Raw genomic sequence first — 19,098 nt, forward strand, 5'->3', positions numbered from 1 at the left:
CAAAACTCTAATCAGAAAGATGACAACTGGTGAAGATTATTAAATTTTCTTTGCTCCCTTGATGAATTTAATAAAGAACTAATCAAAGATCATTAGAAGGCTTTTGTGCCTGGCTTGCATTGTAACTGGATTGCAATCTGAGTTTGTGTTTTAGTGGGTTTCCAGGGCGGCATTGGACATGTAAATATATTTAAAACTATAGATGGTTAGACATTTTTTTAGTGTTTTTAGTTAATGTACGAAGCCATGAAAATGTATAAGCTATTTATTGTGCTCATCTACTCTGCCAACTAAAAATATAGAGGATTTTGATTTTGATCTTTAGTAATTAGAATTTTAAAATTTGTATCAGTGTCTAGTTCAAAAAATTTCTAATGATCTTTGATTAGTTCTTTTCTTAAATTAACAGGAAAATAAAAAATGGTATCATTTAATTTCCAGAGCGTAAAAATATGTAAATAACTCTGCAACTACCAGAGCCACTAGAAATTTATAGAAAATTATGGTAATATCTGAAGAGGTTTCTCACTGCCCTCCCCACCCCCGCCAATTCTGAACATTTGCTTAATGCCCCTTGTTTTCAAATGATCACCCCATAGCCTTCCAACTACACCTTAAATACTTCATTTTAAGTACTGCATTTATAGTGGCTCATAAAGTATGCATTTGGATTGTCTGATGACATTGGTACCCCACGCATTTCCAGTGCTCCATTTTGCCTGCTTCAGTATCCGATCGGTCTAACACAGTCTCCTCCCCACCCCCCAACACTGCATTAACCCGGTAATTTAGGATTCCTGCCAGTTCTTCCATTCTCCCATCTCAGATAGCCTCCTAGCCATCTCAGTCGATGACATTTGATTTTGATTTGCCTTAGCAGCAAAACACCTCCATGCTCATCATTAAAGAATTGGCTCTCAGTAATATTAAAAAAGCTTAGGATTTGCTTTGAGTTTTTTGTGTAAGCAGGGTTACATCCTTAATAAATAGTTCTTAGGCTTCCACCTATCTTTTTGCCAGAACAGAAAAATTATTCTGGAATTATCAGGATGAAAAAATGAAACAAAACAAATAGTGGGTGCTTTTAAAAATGAAAAAAAAATATTCAACTCTTACAATGGGCCCTTTTATTAGATTCTACTAAACTTTGATTAATTTTGTGCTTGCTATATGAAAATATGTTAGAGGAAAATCTGTTTCTGTCCTAGTAACTACATTTCTCTTCATAAGTCAAAATATCTTATGACTATTTCAAGCTTATAGAAGAATCCTCAAAAATGTACTGAGATGGGCAGTATAAAACTCTACACACATTAGATGAGTCAGAGTCTTGCACTAAGTGTTTGTGGAAGCAGTCGACAATTAACTCTGAATTACAACCCTGTTCTATTGGCCAAATGAAAGCAGATAAACTGTGAAACTAGACTCTAAACTCATCATGTTCAATGTTAAGTTAAATTAAAGTAAATGGTAAGTTCCCAAACAACGTAGAAAAGAATGCTTTAATTTAAAAACTTTCCAGGGGCCGGCCCGGTGGCGCAGTGGTTAAGTGCGCATGTGCTCCTTCAGCGGCCCGGGCTTCACCGGTTCGGATCCCGGGTGCGGACACGGCACCGCTTGGCACACCATGCTGTGGTAGGCGTCCCACATATAAAGTAGAGGAAGATGGGCATGGATGTTAGCTCAGGGCCAGTCTTCCTCAGCAAAAAGAGGAGGATTGACAGCAGATGTTAGGTCAGGGCTAATCTTCCTCAAAATAAATAAATAAAAAAAAATTAAAAACTTTCCAGCTAAACTTTTAGCACCATCCTGATTCCAAGGGCCAGATATTAAGACAGTTAACTCTTAGGTAGAGATGAACTTGAAATTAAAAGTCTTGTGGGAACATCAATTCCATGATGATCTCTATCTTGAACATGGTCCTGTGGAAATTTGTCCAACTCTTCATATTTCAGCTGCCCATGTTCTCTTATTTACTATTTCTATTGGTCTTCTTTTCTCTTGTAGATCCAAGTTTCTCTCTCTCTCTCTCTTTTTTTTTTTTTGAGGAAGATTAGCCCTGAGCTAACATATGCCACCAATCCTCCTCTTCTTGCTGAAGAAGACAGGCCCTGAGCTGACATCCTTGCCCATATTCCTCTATTTAATATGTGGGATGCCTACCACAGCATGGCTGGATAAGCAGTGCATAGGTCTGCACCTGGGATCTGAACTGGCAAACTCTGGGCCACCAAAGTGGAATGTTTGAACTTAACTGCTGTGCCACCAGGCCAGCCCCCCAAGTTTCTCTTTGACCTGAAAGACATCCTTCAGGTAGTACAGGTAGACTGGAAACAAATCCTCTCAGTTTTTGTTCTTCAGCAAGTGCCATTATTTAATTCTTGTTTGTGAAGGCTATTTTTGATGGATATGGAATTCTGTGTAGACAGGTTTTTTTTTCTTTCAGCACTCAAAAGAAGTCATTTCATTGTCTTCTGTCCTCTATTTTTTCTGATGAGAAGCCAATGATAATTCTTATTTTGTTTCCCTTTATAGAAAGTGCCTTTTTTCTCTGAGTGCTTTCAAGATTTTCTCTTTGTCTTTGGTTTTCAGCAGTTTGGCTATGATGTGCCCTGGTCTGGTTTTCTCTGTGTTTACCCTTTGCGGATTCATTGACATTCTCGTTTCTGTTAAGTCAGTATTTTTCTTCAATTGTGGGGAGTTTTAGGCCATTATTTCTTCAAATTGTTTTGTCCCTACGTTATCCTCTTCTTCTTCTGGGACTCAATTACTCTCCTGCTAGGCTGCTTGATATTGTCTCACAGTCCCTGAGCCTCTTCCTTTATTTATTTTTATTTTAATTTTTTTAATGAACTTTATTTTTTAGAGCAGTTTTAAGTTCACAGCAAAATTGAGCAGAAGGTACCAAGATTTCTCATATGTTCTCTTCCCCCCTACATGCACAGCCTCTCCCATTATCAACATCCCCCACCAGAACAGTAAATTTGTCACAATTGATGAAGCTATATTGACACATCATAACACTTGAAGTCTGCAGTTTACATTATGGTTCACTCTTGGTGCTATACATTCTGTGGGTTTGAAGAAATTTGTAATGACATGTAACCACCATTATGGCATCATACAGAGTAGTTTCACTGCCCTAAAGATACTCTGCTCGACCTGTTTATCCCTCCCTCCACCCTAATCCCTGCAACCACTGATCTTTTTTTCCTGTCTTCATACTTTTGCCTTTTCCCGAATGTCACGTACTTGGAATCATACAGTGTGTAGCCTTTTCAGATTGGCTTCTTTCACTTAGTAATATGCATATAAGTTTCCTCCATGTCTTTTCATGGCTTGATAGCTCATTTCTTTTTAACACTGAGTAATATTCTATTGTCTGGAAGTATCACAGTTTATTTATTATCCATTTACCTCCTGAAGGATATCTTGGTTGCTTCCAAGTTTTGACAATTACAAACAAAGCTGCTATAAACATCCAGGTGCAGGTTTTTATGTGAATGTAAGTTTTCAACAGTTTTGGGTAAATACAAGGAGTGTGACTTCTAGATCTTACAGTAAGAACAGGTTTCATTTTGTAAGAAACTGCCAAACTGTCTTCCGAGACGGCTGTACCATTTTGCATTCCTGTCAGCCGTGTGAGAGAGTTCCTATTGTTCTTTATCCTTGCCAGCATTTGGTGTTGTCAATGTTCCGTATTTTGGCCATTCTACTGGTGTGTAGTGGTATCTTGTTTTTTTTTAAATGTTTATTTTTCTTCAATCTTATTTCTCTCTATTCTTTGGGTTAGATAATTTCTATTAATTTGTATCTAGGTCACTGACTCTTTGTTCTGCTAACTCTGATGTGCTATTAAGCCCATCAATTTTATATTTCAGTTTCTGTACTTTTCAGTTCTAAAATTTTCATTTGATTGTGTTTGTAGTCTCCATTTCTCTGCTGATACTTATTTAATCACTCAAGATCAAATTTTTGATTCTTTTAACATAACTTTCCTTTAATTATTTGTATGTCTGTTGATTTTTTGATTAAATATTGGACATTGTGGATAATACATTATAGAAATTCTAGATTCTGTAATCTTCCTCTGAAGAGGGTTGATTCTTGTTTAAGCAGGAAGTTCGTTTACCGGCTGATCCCTTTAACTTGCATGATCCTGGTGTCTGGCATTGCTAGTGTAGATCTGTGGAAAGCCCGAGGCATTTCCCAAGCTCTTCTAACTTAGCAGTACTCACTCTTCAAGCTGTGTCTTCCCTACGAATCTTTTTGGCGTTTGGTTTCAGGCTTTGTTAGTGTGGGTCTAGAGCAGCTCTCTCTCTGAGTCCCTTGTTCCTAAGAGGTAGACTGTGTGGGGTCTCAGATGTCAGGAGTTTTCATAAGGTGTTAATAAATTCTTCACTCTGGCAGGGCCAGGACTCTGACATCCCCTGCCACTGTTCTTTCCCAAGCACTGCTCAATCTCTGGTATCTTGTTTCCACTTTCAACTCCGTAGCAGTTGATATCTAAAGGCTCAGGTTGCCTCACCCTGCACATGTTCAATCCAGCTCTCAGCCATGGATTTTCAGGAGATCCTATGGGTTTCTGGGGTCCCTTCTCTGCGCTGCTTTCTTCTCCACAGGTTCTAACTGCTTCAGCTTCCCTGAACTCTGATCTCTGCCTCCTCATCTCAACAAAACCACCATGCTTTGCTCAGACTCCAGGTCACTGGACCATGATTGGGAAACTGTCTCCAGGCAGAGAGCTGGGACAATTGTGCAGCTCACCTCATGCATTTCCCTTCTCTCAAGAATCACAGTCTTACATTGCTTGTTAGCCAGGGCCTGAATTCAGGTGCCTTACATATTTTGTCCAGTTTTGTAATTGTTTTGACTGATACTAGTCCAGTATGTGTCACCTCATCATGGCTGGAAGTAGAAGCTCAAGAGCCATTACTTGATTTCGATCCCATCTGAAATCACATTCCCACACTGGGCAGAAACATAGGTACCATGGTACTTTCTACGAGATGTCTTAAATAATCCCCATCCCAGGTGCAAAAACTCAAGTGAAGATTCCTGTTAAAACATTTCAAACTCAAAATCACGTAGACCATGCCTAGCAAAGTACCATCACAAACATCTTCTTTTATGAATTATTAAATTATTTGATGGATAGAGCAGCAAGAAAGTGGGAGGAAGAGCCCACTTCTTAGAGTTATGACTTATCTGCCAATTGATTCTATGATCTTGGACTTACAACTATATTTAACATGTCTTTGAGATCACTGAAGAAACCTCATTGAAAACTAAGGACACCTACTAGTAAATTTACATTGTAATTTATCTTGATTATATCCTCTGAAGGATACTTTCTGAGATCAAGCATCATTATTATGGTTTTGTTACAGGATTAAACAAGTTTCAAGTTTGGCAACTGTGATGATGACTTTGGAGGGATTTCCTCACTTCAGAAAAATCTTCATTCTCATAATTACATTGAATTCATCTAGAAAGAAAAGAACCAATGACATAAGACAAATCTAGGTAGCAAATAGCAGTTTGGTAGTATCAAGGAGGTAAGAGTAAGAAAATGAGATAAATACCTGCATATATACATAATGTCACGAGTGATTAGATTGTCCTTTTTTCCATAGAACGGTATAAAGGTCTCAAGAGATAAAATGGTATAATGATGCAGTATAATTATACCTTTTGGTGAAATATCAAAGATGCGATGACCATGAGATAAGGAGGCCACAACAGAAGCTGAAATGTCATTTCTAAAGAAACTCAGCAGATTAAGAAGGAATACTTATCAACGTGGTCGAGTGTTCCCTCTCAGTGCAAAGTCTTAAGCCTGACGCCCGTTCTGCTCAGCCTTTGATCTGGTGCCTCCAGGTGATTTTTCCAGAACAATCTTCTCTCAGAGGCAGAGTAGAAGTAGGATGAAAGAAGTACACATCAGGTCCCAGATCACTTTTTTTCCTTTTCTCCCCATTCCTCTTTCAGTTATGAATCCTAGTTTGCTCTGGAGAAAAAACTACTAATCCCCTCGTTTTTTTCCTGGAACATCACCAATTCATCCTGCCCCCAGTATTTTATGCCTAAGTGTAAAAAATAAGACATCTTTGGGCTAGCCTGGTGGCATAGTGGTTAAGTTCACGTACTCTGCTTCGGCAGCCCAGGTTCGTGGGTTCAGATACTAAGAGTGGACCTACACAATGCTTATCAAGCTATGCTGTGGTGGCGTCCCACATACAAAATAGAAGGTTGGTGCAGATGTTTGCTCAGGGCCAATCTTCCTCACTAAAAAAAAAAAAAATTTAAGACACCTTAGGTACTGAGAAACCCGAAGAGGGAGTTTGTATTGGAACCCTGGCCTTGATATTCCTGCTGAATAAACCATTCCTTCCTGCTTGAAAGTGAGTGTACATTATAGGTTTTGCCAAAGAAATTTCTGAAAGTGGGCCAAGTATTGCCTGCAAGGCTGTTCTAAACTAGTGTAGAAATGGGGTGTGGGGTGGCTATGCCTACAAATATCCTGCAAAGGAATAAAGTAACAAATGACAATATTGAAATGAACCAATTCAGTAAAGTCTTTGGGTGTTACACAAATTCTGCATGTTGCACAATTACTTTCTGTTGAACTTTTTCTCATCATTAATATAGTGATTATTTGTGAGGCTTTCTGCCTTCACTGCCATGGTTTAATGGGACAAACTACAGGGACACAGCCCCTCCTCACTTTCTGTGCCCACTTCTCTGGTGCAGGTCATTGCCGTTAAATACTCAAGCTTATTGTTTTTTAAGCAGTGAGAAAATATAATGATCCACAGAACGATTATCCATATAACCCAAAGTCCTTAACTCCCCTATCCTTCTGAGGTCGCCCTTTTCTTTAATAACCATCGTATATATTGTGGGAAGTCCAAGGTGTTCTCCAGTTCCTCTGCAGATTCTGGAGTTGACACTTAGTTCTTCCCACTTTTTCTTGCTCCAAACTCTTGCTTCTCACTTTTCCCAATTTCTTCTCTCCATCTGCCCGTGGCTCCTACAGGCTGCCCCAGGCCATTGTAGTCTGCTTTGCTTCCAAGCATGGCCCCATCACTTTCTTCTTGACAATGTTGTTGCGGGTAGCAGTGCTTTATTAAATTTTCTTGTTTTATATGCATAATACAGAGGAATTATAGCTCAAAACATGGAACCACTTAAAAGTGAATCCTGGGCAGCACCGCTGCGAAAGTTCTCCCTGTCACTGTCACCAGTCTCTACCTTGAGGACGCCTTGTTGGCAGCCCTCTCCCTGTGCGTTTCAGAGGCCTGCTCTCTGGACTCTGTTTCCAGTCCTGTTTCATGGTCTGCTCCTCCTCAGCCCTGCAGTGGTTGAAGGAACCTATTCAGAAATTCCTCTAACTTTATGATGCAGAGAAATTTGGCTCTCGCTTAGGCCTTCTTTCTCCCATCCAGACTCTCCTGGGGTTTACCCTCGCTCAGTTCAAAACGCTCACTGGATGCTTTCCCAAACAACAGAGCAGTTTGCGCTTCAAGAGGAATTCTGCTGCTCTCCTGGAGCAACGAACAAAAACGTCTGTCAGCTTAAAAAGTTGTTTTTTAAGTTATAGCTAAGTTCTCTAAAAATGTTTACATAATGTTTTGAATAAAGTGATTTGACAGAAGATTTAATAAAGTAATAGACAGGCTGGAGGGCCCAGTTGTTAAGGAAGGGGATTCTAGCTGAGGCAGGAGAAGTCAGGGGTAGAAGAAGAGAGTTTGTGGTTTCTCTCTCTCCTCAGCTCTGTGTGGAGGACAGGCTAGACAGGCAGCGACAGTTGTCTAACCTGTGTGCGGCTTCTCACAAGCCAGAAAAGAAGGCAATCGCGAAGTTAAGTCACCGTGAAACTAGCGTCCACGGAGAAGAGATGGAAGTTCAATGAGGCCAGGGAGGGTGAGAAGGAACTCCTGGCGACTTCTCCCATTTCAGGAAAGCAGTTGAGGCCTAGGGAGACAAAGGCTGCTCTCAGAGGCAAGCACACCCCCTGGGGCACCTCAGGCCTCCTCTCAAGACAGTGAGGGCCCTGGGAGGGCAGCGGAGTGAGCTTTGCAGGCTGAGGCTTCACTGCCTGTCATCTATATCCTCAGTGTCATCGCATAATATACAAAATTCCATTTATTACATCAGGGAAAAGAACTTTGTTAAGAATGTTTCTATATTTCAGGGACTCCCGGGAATGTTGGGAAAAGGAAATATATCCGATGGCAGTATTCCATTAAATAAATTACCTGGAGAAATTTACAAAAACTTGCAAAGATGCTTACACAAGGCATATAATTATTACAAATATATAAAGAATATATAACTGCTTCTAGGTGTCATCTCCTAACAAATTCCAACATTGCTTTAGTAGCTATTTAAGCATTTGTATGTATCGCCTCATTTTTAAATAGATATGAAAGAGTACTTAACAATAAAAGGTTTGTCAAAAGGTGTTTGGAATCAGAATAGAAAAACTTCTGTCTTAGTGAGGATAAGCTGTTCACTAACAAAGTCAGATGCACGGTTCTTGTTTTGAATTTGTTTTCTCCTACTCTTACAACATCGCTGATAACAAAACTTTCTACTTACAACTTTACATTCATGCACATTGTCAGCTGAATTATTTTTCTGTCTATTTCTACAATGTAATAAATATTTTTTAGGTTTTAAAAAAGCCAAGGAAATGTTCCAAAATTTTTAAAAGGCATATTCACAGCATATACTTAGTTTAGTTTCCTTAAGACTTTTCTGGAACATAAAATGGTGTATGAATATCGTCTTTTCACCTGGGTGGTCCTGCACACTGGTAAAAATAGGCCAAGAGACATACACCAAATGTTTACCCTGATTATCTTTGGGTGGTGGTTGCCAGTGATTTTTCTTTTTTCTATTGTCCTTTCTATTGTTTTCCAAGTTTTGTAGAAAGACTGTTGACTGTTTCAAGTATAGAAAATAAAATCATAAAAGTACTACAAGAAAATATTAGTGAGTATTTTTATAAGCTTTTATTTGGAAAGGTCTTTCTAAATATGACAGTAAAGTCAGAAACCATAAATGGAAAAACTCACACATTTAATGACATCTATAATATTAAAATTCAGTATAGTAAATGATCCCATAAAGTCAATGTAAAATATTAACTACTGTGGAAATATTTGCAAGATATACAATAAAAGTTAATATAATTCATAAATGGCTATTATAAATCAACAGATAAACAATCCAAGAGAAAAATGCCCAAGAACAGGAACAGGCATTTAGCAAAAGAAATGTAAATGATTTAAAACACGAAAAGATACACACCCTCACTGATAAATAAAGAAATTCAAAATAAAAGCTCGAATACTCTTCACCTTTCAAGTTGACAAATGCTTAAAACAATGAAAATGCCTTGTATTGACAAAATGTGGGATAAGAGACACTCTTAATACTCTGTGGGGAGAAAATAAGTTGGCTTGGTTTTCATGGGAGAATAGTTTGACATTATCACAAGTAAAGGGTTCATAACTTTGGACTGAGCAATTCCGTGTTTATGAATGTATCCCACAGGGAAAGTTTAGCAAACTTGTCACGAGAACTGTGAGTGCTCTTCAGTACCTGTGCTCTTCTTTCCTTCCTGCTGTGACCTGGATTTGCATGTAGATAGAGACATGCGGCTTAGTTATTCCAATGGAATATGACGGGAAGTGATGTAGGTAGTGATGCCTCCAGGTTGAGGTGATTGTGAGTGGATGTGTGGGCCTTCTCTATGCTCTCTTGATTTTCCCAACAAAGGGCTGAATGCAGGGGAAGGAAAGGAGCAAAAGAAGAGTGGAGTCACAGGAGGAAGGAGCCTGAGTCCCTGAATGACTGTGTGAAGCAGAGCCCGTCACAACCATTCTTACTAACCCATATTAGACTGTGATGTGAACAAGCCATAAATTATTTTGTCTTAAGAAGCTGTGATGTTGAGGCTGATTGTTATAGCAGATATCCTACTCAGGCTGATATACATGCAATTTAATTCTGTCCCAAGAGAGCCATTACAGCATTATTTATAATAGCCAGGAATTTAAAATAATCTAAATGTCCACTCACAAGCTAATTATAGAACAATATGTATAGCCTAATCTCATTTTTTATAAAAATTATGTATGTATGATTTCATAAGCAGAAAGAGTTGAAAAGACATATGTCATTCAGATAATGATGATATCACTGCAGAGTGGGACTATAGGACATATACTTTTCCTGCTAAGCATATTTTTCAATTATTTGAATATTTACAGAATTTATTACTTTACAGTCAATAAAAATAATACCCAATAAAAAAATCATGCACATAGGTAGTCTGGGGACTTAAGTTTCCTTGATTACTTCCTGGATCAGGAAATAATAAATGCAAATAGTTAATAATTCTTATGTGTAGAAATAGGTATTAGATAGCAATAACTGAAACAAAACAAAGAAAATATATGACATATATCCAATGACATATATCCAAAGAACAATGATGCTTATCTTGAGTTGCGGTATGATAGATAACTTTTGTTATTTTTGCTTTGTGCTTTACTGTGTTTTCCAAATGTTCTGCATTGAGCATGTAATACTTTTGTAATTAGGTGGAAAGCTAAAGTGTAAATATTGTAAATGTAAGCAGAAAATGAGAAATCTCTCAAATAAGACCACCCTCCTCTCTGTGCTAGCCTCTCTTAAACCAGGGCTGCATCCTCTGAAGATAGAAAAACATTAACTTGACCTTCAGCAGTCCTGGTTGTACACTTGCACTTTTTCTACCTCCCACCCACTAAAGTAGTCTTTTAGTCCACAATGATAGATCAGAACCTCAACTAAACAAACAGACCTACCTGAGTCTCAATTCAGGAAGAAGCGATTCTTTTGAGATTCAAGAACCCTCTTTGCTTAATGGATAACCACAGTGTGCCTATTACAGAGTGAGAAGGTAGCAGCCTGTCTGATAATTGCTAGGATCTTGCTGGCAACTGCCAGCTAATTATGCCTAACCTGAAAGAGAGAAACAAGGTAAGACAAATCACAAACAGAACTTAAAGATCAAACTCTCATCGCCTTGCGTTCACCAGAGTGTGTACAAAGTGTGTACAAAGGATGCTTCACCAAAGCAGTTCCCTGAGTGACTATCTGAGAGACCTTTGGCACCAGCACCAACACTGTGATTCTACTTGAGAACAAAGAGTTGGGAGCTACCGGAGCCAAAAGCTGCAGTGTGAGCTATGTGTCATCTCTCCTGAAACAGCACCATTCATACGTGTGTTGAGCACAAGCTGGTCACTATGATAAAAGTGAAGTTTCAAGCTTTCGAAGAACCCCTTCTACGTCATGATTTAGACAAGCGAAAAAAAGAGTTCCTCAGTAGAAACCAAAGGAAGTGCAGGAAGTCCAAGGCAGCAAGGAAAAGGAGGCTCAAACTCACTTGGTATTCAGAAGAGGGTGACAGGAGCACTGGGACAGCAAGGACGAGTTCTTCCCACAGAGGGTGAGTCTCAGCTTCCCTGATCTGTGTAGGTGCCTGGAGGTGCGGAGAGGGATCAGAATGACTCTTTTCTCCTGAGTGAGTCTTGGTGAGAGGTGCCTAAATGTCTAAATGCAGAGATAGAAGAAGCCTCCTCAAAATTGGTGTCCCCAGTCAGAAAACTGTGGTTCCTCTAGGTCAGGGAATTTTTTCCTCCAATATTTAATTTTGAAAAATTTCAAACATAGAAAGTAAAAGAATTTTGTAGTAAACATTCATATACCCACCATCTAGGTCTTACCATTAATATTTTACTATGTTTGTCTTATCATGTGTGTATGTGCGTGCATGCATGCGTGCACTCAATCTTCTATCCATGTTATTTTTTTGGATGCGTTTCAAAGTAAGTTTCAGACATCAGTATACTTCTCCTCAAATACTTCAGCACATACGTTGCAAACCAAAAGTGAATATTGGTTTACATTTTTTCTTTTCAGGTAAAATTTACAAAGAATGAAATACACAACTCTTAAGTGTACTACTCAATGAATTTTAACAACTGCAGACATCTTTGTAACTCAAATGCTTAGCAGGATACAGAACATTACCATCATCCCAGAAGGTTCTCTCATACCCCTCCCCAGTTAAACCCCACTTGCTCTCTACCAGAGGAAACCATTGCTTCAATTTTTTTCACCATAGAACAATTTGGCTTGTTCTAGAACTTCAAGTAAATGAAATCAGACAGTATATACTCTTGCATAAGGCTTCTTTCTCTTAGCATGTTTTTGAGATTCATCCCTGTGTTGCCTACATCGATACTCCATTCCCTTTATTGCCAAGTCATATTGCCACTGAATGAACATATCACAGTTTGTTGGCCCATTCTGCTATGCACAAATACCTGGGCTATTATGAATAAAGCTGCTATAAATATTCTTGTGCAAGTCTTTGTGTGAACATAATATTTTCATTTCTCTTGGGTAAATACTTAGGAGTGGAATTGCTGAGTGATAAGGTAGGTATATGTTTGGTTTTATAAGAAATTGTCAGATCTTTTACAAAGTGCTTGTACCGTTTTATACTCTCACAACCAGCATACGAGAATCCCAGTTGCTGTATATCCTCAGCAACAGTTAGTGTTGTCAGTCCTTTTGAATTTTACCCATTCTGGAGTGTGTGCAGTGACAGTTCACTGCAATTTCGAATCTGCATTTCCTAGGCCAGTGGCTTTCAAACTTTGGTGTGCTTAAGACCCATCTGGAGTGCTTATTAAACTATAAACTCCTAGGCCCCAACTAGGGCATTTTTTATTTGTGTATTTATATTTTGATTTGTTAGATCTGGCCCCAACACAGGTTTGAGTTCAGCAGGTGTGAGTTAGGGCCTGGGTATCTGCCCTTAACAAGCTCCCTGGAGATTCTGGTGAATGTGGTTCAGACCAGCTCTGAGAAACCGGCCCTCTGGTGGTTGCAGAACTGCTATTTGATATATGATAGAGATGTGCACTCACTTCTCCCTGGCAACTTGGTTAAATTCCTTCCAACAGAAGTGTTTGCGCACTTTTCATGCTTAATAAAACATTTGTTCTGGTTACTAAAGTTTTAATTTTAAAAAATTGAGAGCTTGGTGATGAACACGTTGTCTCATGTAGAAGAAAAAAATCTAGATGATCTGTACCAGATTCCAAAAGAAAGATGCTTTGAGAAACTGTGCTCAAAAAAGAAAAAAATCCATATTCTCGGGTATCTGTAATCAGCACATTATTCTTAAAAATTACCTTTTGGATCATAGATGGGAGAAAATAAGTACTATAATTTTATTTTCATTAGTGGATTAGTGTGTCTTTTGGTTTATGTCACACTAATACTGTTGTATGTGATCTAGTGAATGAAATATAGTCCTGAAATAGCCTAATGGCAATTGGTAGGAAAAATGTTGGAAATATACAAGCATTTTGTTATTACCGCGTTGGGTGCTAAGAGTGAGGGAAAAAAGGACAAAGCTTCTATTAACCTAAAGTGACAATAATAACATGTTATATGTAGGTCTTGGACAGAGGAAAAGTGTGAATAATGAAGATAGTAACAATAATATTGAATTTATCTAGTGCCTTTTTAGCAAGAGTTCGAAGGCTTTCATGAGTAATGGCTCATTAAATCTCGCAGCATCTCTGTAAGTTAGACAGGAGAGGGAATTACACCATATTTTTTTCCAGTGGAGAAATTAAGGGATAGAACCTTTAATGCAAGAATAGGTGTAAAGGACAGAACCAAGGACAAGAATAGAACTAAAGATGGCCCCAGGGCTCATAACTTCCTTTCGTATGTTCCAGTTCCAAGTCATGCTTGGTAAATTCCTTCATTCCCAGAACCACCTTGAGCTGCAAAATATGTACCATGTTGAACACACATATGGGAATCTTAGATCCAACCGGCCCCAGGTGGACAACAGCACTGGTCTGTGCTTGAAGAGTGTTGACAGGCAGAATTCTTCTCTTGAATTACCTAGTCCATATTTCTTTTTTCTTTAAATAAGCTCTTAGTAAAGAGTAAAGAGTGCTTTTTAAGGAGAGTAAAGCAAAAGCAATCTCATTTCAGTTCTCAGGGCTTTACAGATAAATATCCTAATTAAACACAAAGCTCAAACTCCCCACTTTGGCCTTGAGTGATTTCTTCCCCTTCCTTCTACAACGAACATGTGCGTGTCTCTTTAAGGATTTACCTGGCCTGGTGGGTAACCCAGCCACTGAAGACTGACTGTCATCACAGCTGCCTTGGCTAAGGCACTCAGCCTGCTCCTTGGAGCTTCTTCAGCTCTCCGACTCTGCAGCTCTGCACTGGTTATAACTAGATGTTCCACCGAGAAGAATATGAGAAGAGAAACCCCTTTAGGGGTTTGGTTTGGACAAGACACCACTTTCCAGATCTGCATTTGCAGGCATTTGTGGAAATGTTTGACATGATTCTGCAAATTCCGTTTGACAAGTGGGGAAGTGCGTGCAGTTTCAAGATGAACATGTTCTCTCTCATTTGAAAACCTTGACGGCCCCTCTTCTTCCAGTAGGAGTCTCTGGCTCTCTCTTTTCTTACCTCACCTCTGTAATTTTTTGCTACCTTGATTACTCTTTCCTTTTCTTGTGTCAAATTTATACCTCTCCATTCTTTTAGTTTAGCCAGTTTTTCCAACCAAATTTAGGAAATACCATGGCCGTGCTATTTCCTTTCCTGAGTAGAAATAGGAACATTAAATGTCCATCCTCATTATAAAGGCTTTTGGGCTCTGCCTTTTTGCTATCATTTAATCAGCTTTGTTGCTTGATATTGAACCTCTCCCAGTTCCCAATGACCCCCTTAAGATAGAGCCTAGAGAGAGATTACACCTCTCCTGTCAGAGTCTAGTTTCTAATATTATATAGTAGCATTGATTTTGGTTCAGACACCACCAGTCATAAGTCAATTAATCTCCCCCAAATGGAAAAATTTTAAAGTGTAGCCCAACACTTCCTCCCCCTCCACCTCCATTACTTTAATATCAACTTGTTGCCTATTGGTCATTAACCCTTTAAGAAAGAATACCAGGTCAGCACTTTTGAGCTCAATTATCTTTGACTTTCAATATAAAATGAACCATTTACTGAACAAGTGGGGAGGGAAACATTGAAAGCAAAAGCTATTAAAGAATTATAGACTTAAGAAAGCTCACAGTACCTGTGCATTTTGCTCTGTAGTCGAGGAACCTATGAAATTGTACACACATTAGGCGAGAAGTTCCCACCCAGCATGCATTGATTTAACGGCGTGACTCCTAGTAATGCAAAGTATGGACCTTGATTCTTAGGGTACCTTTTGTTGTTATCCTCTCTTTCTTAATAGGACAGGGTTTAAAAAATATGCTACTGTGCACACACAATAGCTGCTTTTCACTTATGCTTTTATCTGTGCAGAAATTATTCTCTCAGGCAAGAGATTAAACTAAATGCATAACAGCTTTTTAGAATTGGTAATCCAGGCAAACTTCTCTGAGAAAATTCAGCCTTTGAAAAAGTCGTCTCAAACCTTGACATAAACAATAAACACTAATAAAATTTGCTTCTTCCTACAATGGACAATGATGCACATGAGATAGACATATGATTTTTTTCCCTTAGGAAGCCAGGTTGGTGCTGAGAAAAGCCAGCGTATGCGTTACTACTTTATATGGTACCAATAAGGTCAAATTTATTTGTGCGTGTTTTGTTTCTAAACCAAAACAGGGATCAGATAAGGTTGATGTTTTGAGTCAAGTGGAGAAAAAAAAGGAATGTAAAATGGGTGTAGACTGGTGCTGTTTGAAAGGCGTCCTGTGAGTCCTGAGGCTGGCATTGGGTCCTGGGTATGCCTTGTGGCATTGGACAAGTCACTTTTTTTTGTGGAGCTGGTTGGGAGGCAAAGAAAGGGGGATACTTTGTGCCAAGAACTGTGCTAGAAATGTGACTTTGGTTATCTCCTTTTGACCTTGACTTCCTGTTTTTTGAAAGGAAGAAACACTGGCTCAGAGAATGTGTGAATTGTTCAGAGTTCCCTAGCAGAAAGCTATTTGCTTTGCTAGGACTGAAATAGTCGATGCTTGACTTTTTTGTGTTTTTTCACTTAATTATGTTGCTCGTCTCCTGCTCCCTCCATCTTCTTTTGGAGGAGCCTCTGGGTTTTATCTAGTGAGTTGAATCTCTAGCTGTAAAGCTTAGACTGGGACTCCTTATGTCTGCAATTTCCTTTTTCTCTCTTTTCTGGGCACTGCCCAGGCTTTCCTAACAACTCAGGTTACCCCCAGTCTTTCCTTTCCTGCTACTACCTTGTCCTGCTTCCTAAAAAGTCTTCTTTCTGATAGTCATGGCTTCACACCAAAGGAACTCTTTACAATCCATGCCCTGATGTCCACTTGGAGGTCTCCATCTCAAGGCTGGAGGCTGTAGGGGAAGAAGACATTTCCTCTACCCACTCTGGGTTCTTCTGACTGGAGAATGAATTAAGGTCACATGAGACAGAATAACAGGAGAAAATCAAACAAAGCCCAATTTCTTAACAGCGACTCAACCAATAATCTTAAACATGGATGCAAGAGGCGTCTCCAAAAGAGATCCAGAAAGTTCACTCCCAAAAATAGTCTAAGAAAGTAAAGGCCTTCATTGCACAGTAAGCAACAAAGGTTGAGATGATGACAAAGGCCCCATATAAATTGGGACCCCTTATGACAAACTACCCTGAGAGCTGAAACAGCTGGACAAAGAGAGTGTGTCCCAGAACCCCAGTCTACTGGCCGCCAAGATGTGTGCTGGTACATGCATCCTCTGGATGGCGGAGACCAGAAGGGTCATAAAACCAAGCTCTCAAGACATAGAACAAGACAAAAGGCCCAGACAACAGGCTTATAGAGATGCCTATGTCGTATGACAAACAACAAAAAGACAGAGACAAGGAAAAGTACTATCTCTGGGAGGAAAAGGATCTACAATTAACGAATACTCAACCAAATCCTAGAGTCACTGAATCCAAGAAGCTAGCCTCACCAAGATTTTCTCCTGCTAATCTAAATTTAGAAGAGCAAAAAAACTCACCACTCTTGCTTCTACTGGACCCTGCAGGCAGAGATCCAGGAGACTGACGTGGTAAGAACGCTTACCTCTTGCTGGCTCTTGTCAGGGGTCCAGGACCTCTCGGCTGCAGCAGTCCAGGAGTGAGCAGTGTCAAGCCAGTAAAATTTTATCCCATCCAAGTCGCCAAACTGTCGGGGAGGAAGGCATTTCCTCCACCCGCTCTGGGTTCTTCTGGCCGGAGAACGAATTAAATTCACATGAGACAGAATAACAGGAGAAAATTAAACAGAGCTTTGTAACATGCATACATGGGAGAGGCTCAGGAAAACTGAGCAACTCACCAAAATGGCTGAAGCCATCACCTTAAATATCATCTTCAGCTAAAGACAAAGGAGGATGTTGGGGGTGGGGAGAGTCAGTTATGGGAAATGATCCCACAAGTACAGTAAACAAGAGTCAGGTTATTATGCAGACTTGAGTCCTTGCCTTCCACACTGATAAGAGTTTCTAGAGATAAGGTCATCCCCTCTTCTTCCTGGTACAGAGAGGGAGACACCTTTACAGATAGAGATTTCCTTTACAATGTAAATGTCTCTTAACAAAGGGTAAGTAAATTCTACTTTTCAGAGTTTCTTTCATGTCTGCAGTTTTTAAAAGTAACCAGCCCAAAATAATCCTCATGCCACAGAGACATATCTTGGGGTGGCCAACTCCAGTGCCCCACAAGGGAGCCATCAGGTAGTTTTATGTCCATCTCAAAGATAATAGGATTTGTCATGGGATGATAGTTCAATTCTAGAACTGAAAGTGACCTTAGAGAAGATGTAGTTAACACTCATTTTACACATGAAGAAACTGAGATCCTGATTTGCCCAAGATCACAAAATAAATGAACAGAAGAGTTGAGGCTAGAACCCAGATCCTCAGACCCCCAGTCTGGGGTTCTTCCTACCGCATCAGAGAGTGAAACATTAAAGACAGCTGCTATCTTCCCTTTAAAAATCCCAGTGGCATCTCCTTTTACAAATCTCAAAAATGGAACTTCACGTTATTATGTTTTTCTAAACTCTGTTCCTCTGTTTGCATTGCTACAAGCCTTGGCTCTTGAATGTCAAACCTTTTTTTCCTTTTTGGTGAGAATGTGTTGACCAGAACTACATAAAGCCATACAATTTGCTGCATTTTGTTCTCTTATAAAATGACTTTGCCTGGGCCCACTACCATGTTACATAATCCAAGCCAAATTATTTCCCCCGGGATGCTATCCCATGTGTAGCTGTCATAGTGCCACCCACCCCAATGTCTGCTAGCCCAGTAGTTCTTAAACTTTAGTGTGCATAAGAATCACCTGGATGCCTTGTTAAAACACAGGTAACTGGGTCACAACTAGTTTCTGATTCAATAGGCCTGTTGTGGGGCCTGAGAATTTGCTTTTCTCACAAGTTCCAGATGCTGCTGCTGATGATCCAGGGCCACACTTTGAGAACCGCTGTTCTACCTAAACAGCCTCCTGCAAGTCCTCAGCTCAGAAGCAATGGTCGACCTTCCTTTGGGAAGGAGTGACCTCTGATTGATCCGGAGGTGGACTTCTGATTGAGGGGATCAGCCAGTGATTAGCAAGAGAAGAAGAGAGTACAGAAAACAAGAGAAAGTTTGAGAGAGAGACACTGCACGAGCAAGCGAACCTGAGGGGTTTTCATGGACCGAAATGAACCCACGCTACATAGAGATGACAATTATGGTCATTTTTCAGGACACTGGTGTTAGTTCTATGCATGCATATGGTTGTAGCCATTGGAATCCACCCAGGGCTGGAGGTGAGGGTTCTTTAAGGAATCTTTTTTATTTCTGCTCTTACTGTGAGAGGAGTAGAAGTGGTCATAGGTTCCAAGAACGCAGCTGCAGGATTTGTATTTCGGAAGGGCTTCAGGCTACAGTCTGAACAGAACTGGGACACCCAGAGGGACTCTGTGAAGCTGTATTTGCCTAGCAAGAGACTGTTTTTGTTTCAACTGTTTGTCTAACAGGTGTGACTTAG

At 39.7% G+C, this 19,098-nt stretch overlaps 1 long non-coding RNA gene across 1 annotated transcript in view; it reads right to left on the bottom strand.

Moving 5' to 3' along the window:
- Positions 1-19,098, bottom strand: part of LOC139084734 (uncharacterized) — a 41,388-nt gene that overhangs the window by 1,113 nt on the left and 21,177 nt on the right. Inside the window, exons 4-7 of the long non-coding RNA XR_011542406.1 lie at positions 17,147-17,291; positions 11,447-11,542; positions 10,863-11,019; positions 5,586-6,288 (exon numbers count right to left, since the gene is read on the bottom strand). This is a non-coding gene — a long non-coding RNA (uncharacterized lncRNA). The remainder of the gene's footprint in view (positions 1-5,585; positions 6,289-10,862; positions 11,020-11,446; positions 11,543-17,146; positions 17,292-19,098) is intronic.

The sequence above is a fragment of the Equus przewalskii genome, chromosome 1 (assembly GCF_037783145.1).
Source record: "Equus przewalskii isolate Varuska chromosome 1, EquPr2, whole genome shotgun sequence".
NCBI classification, from domain to species: Eukaryota; Metazoa; Chordata; class Mammalia; order Perissodactyla; family Equidae; genus Equus; species Equus przewalskii.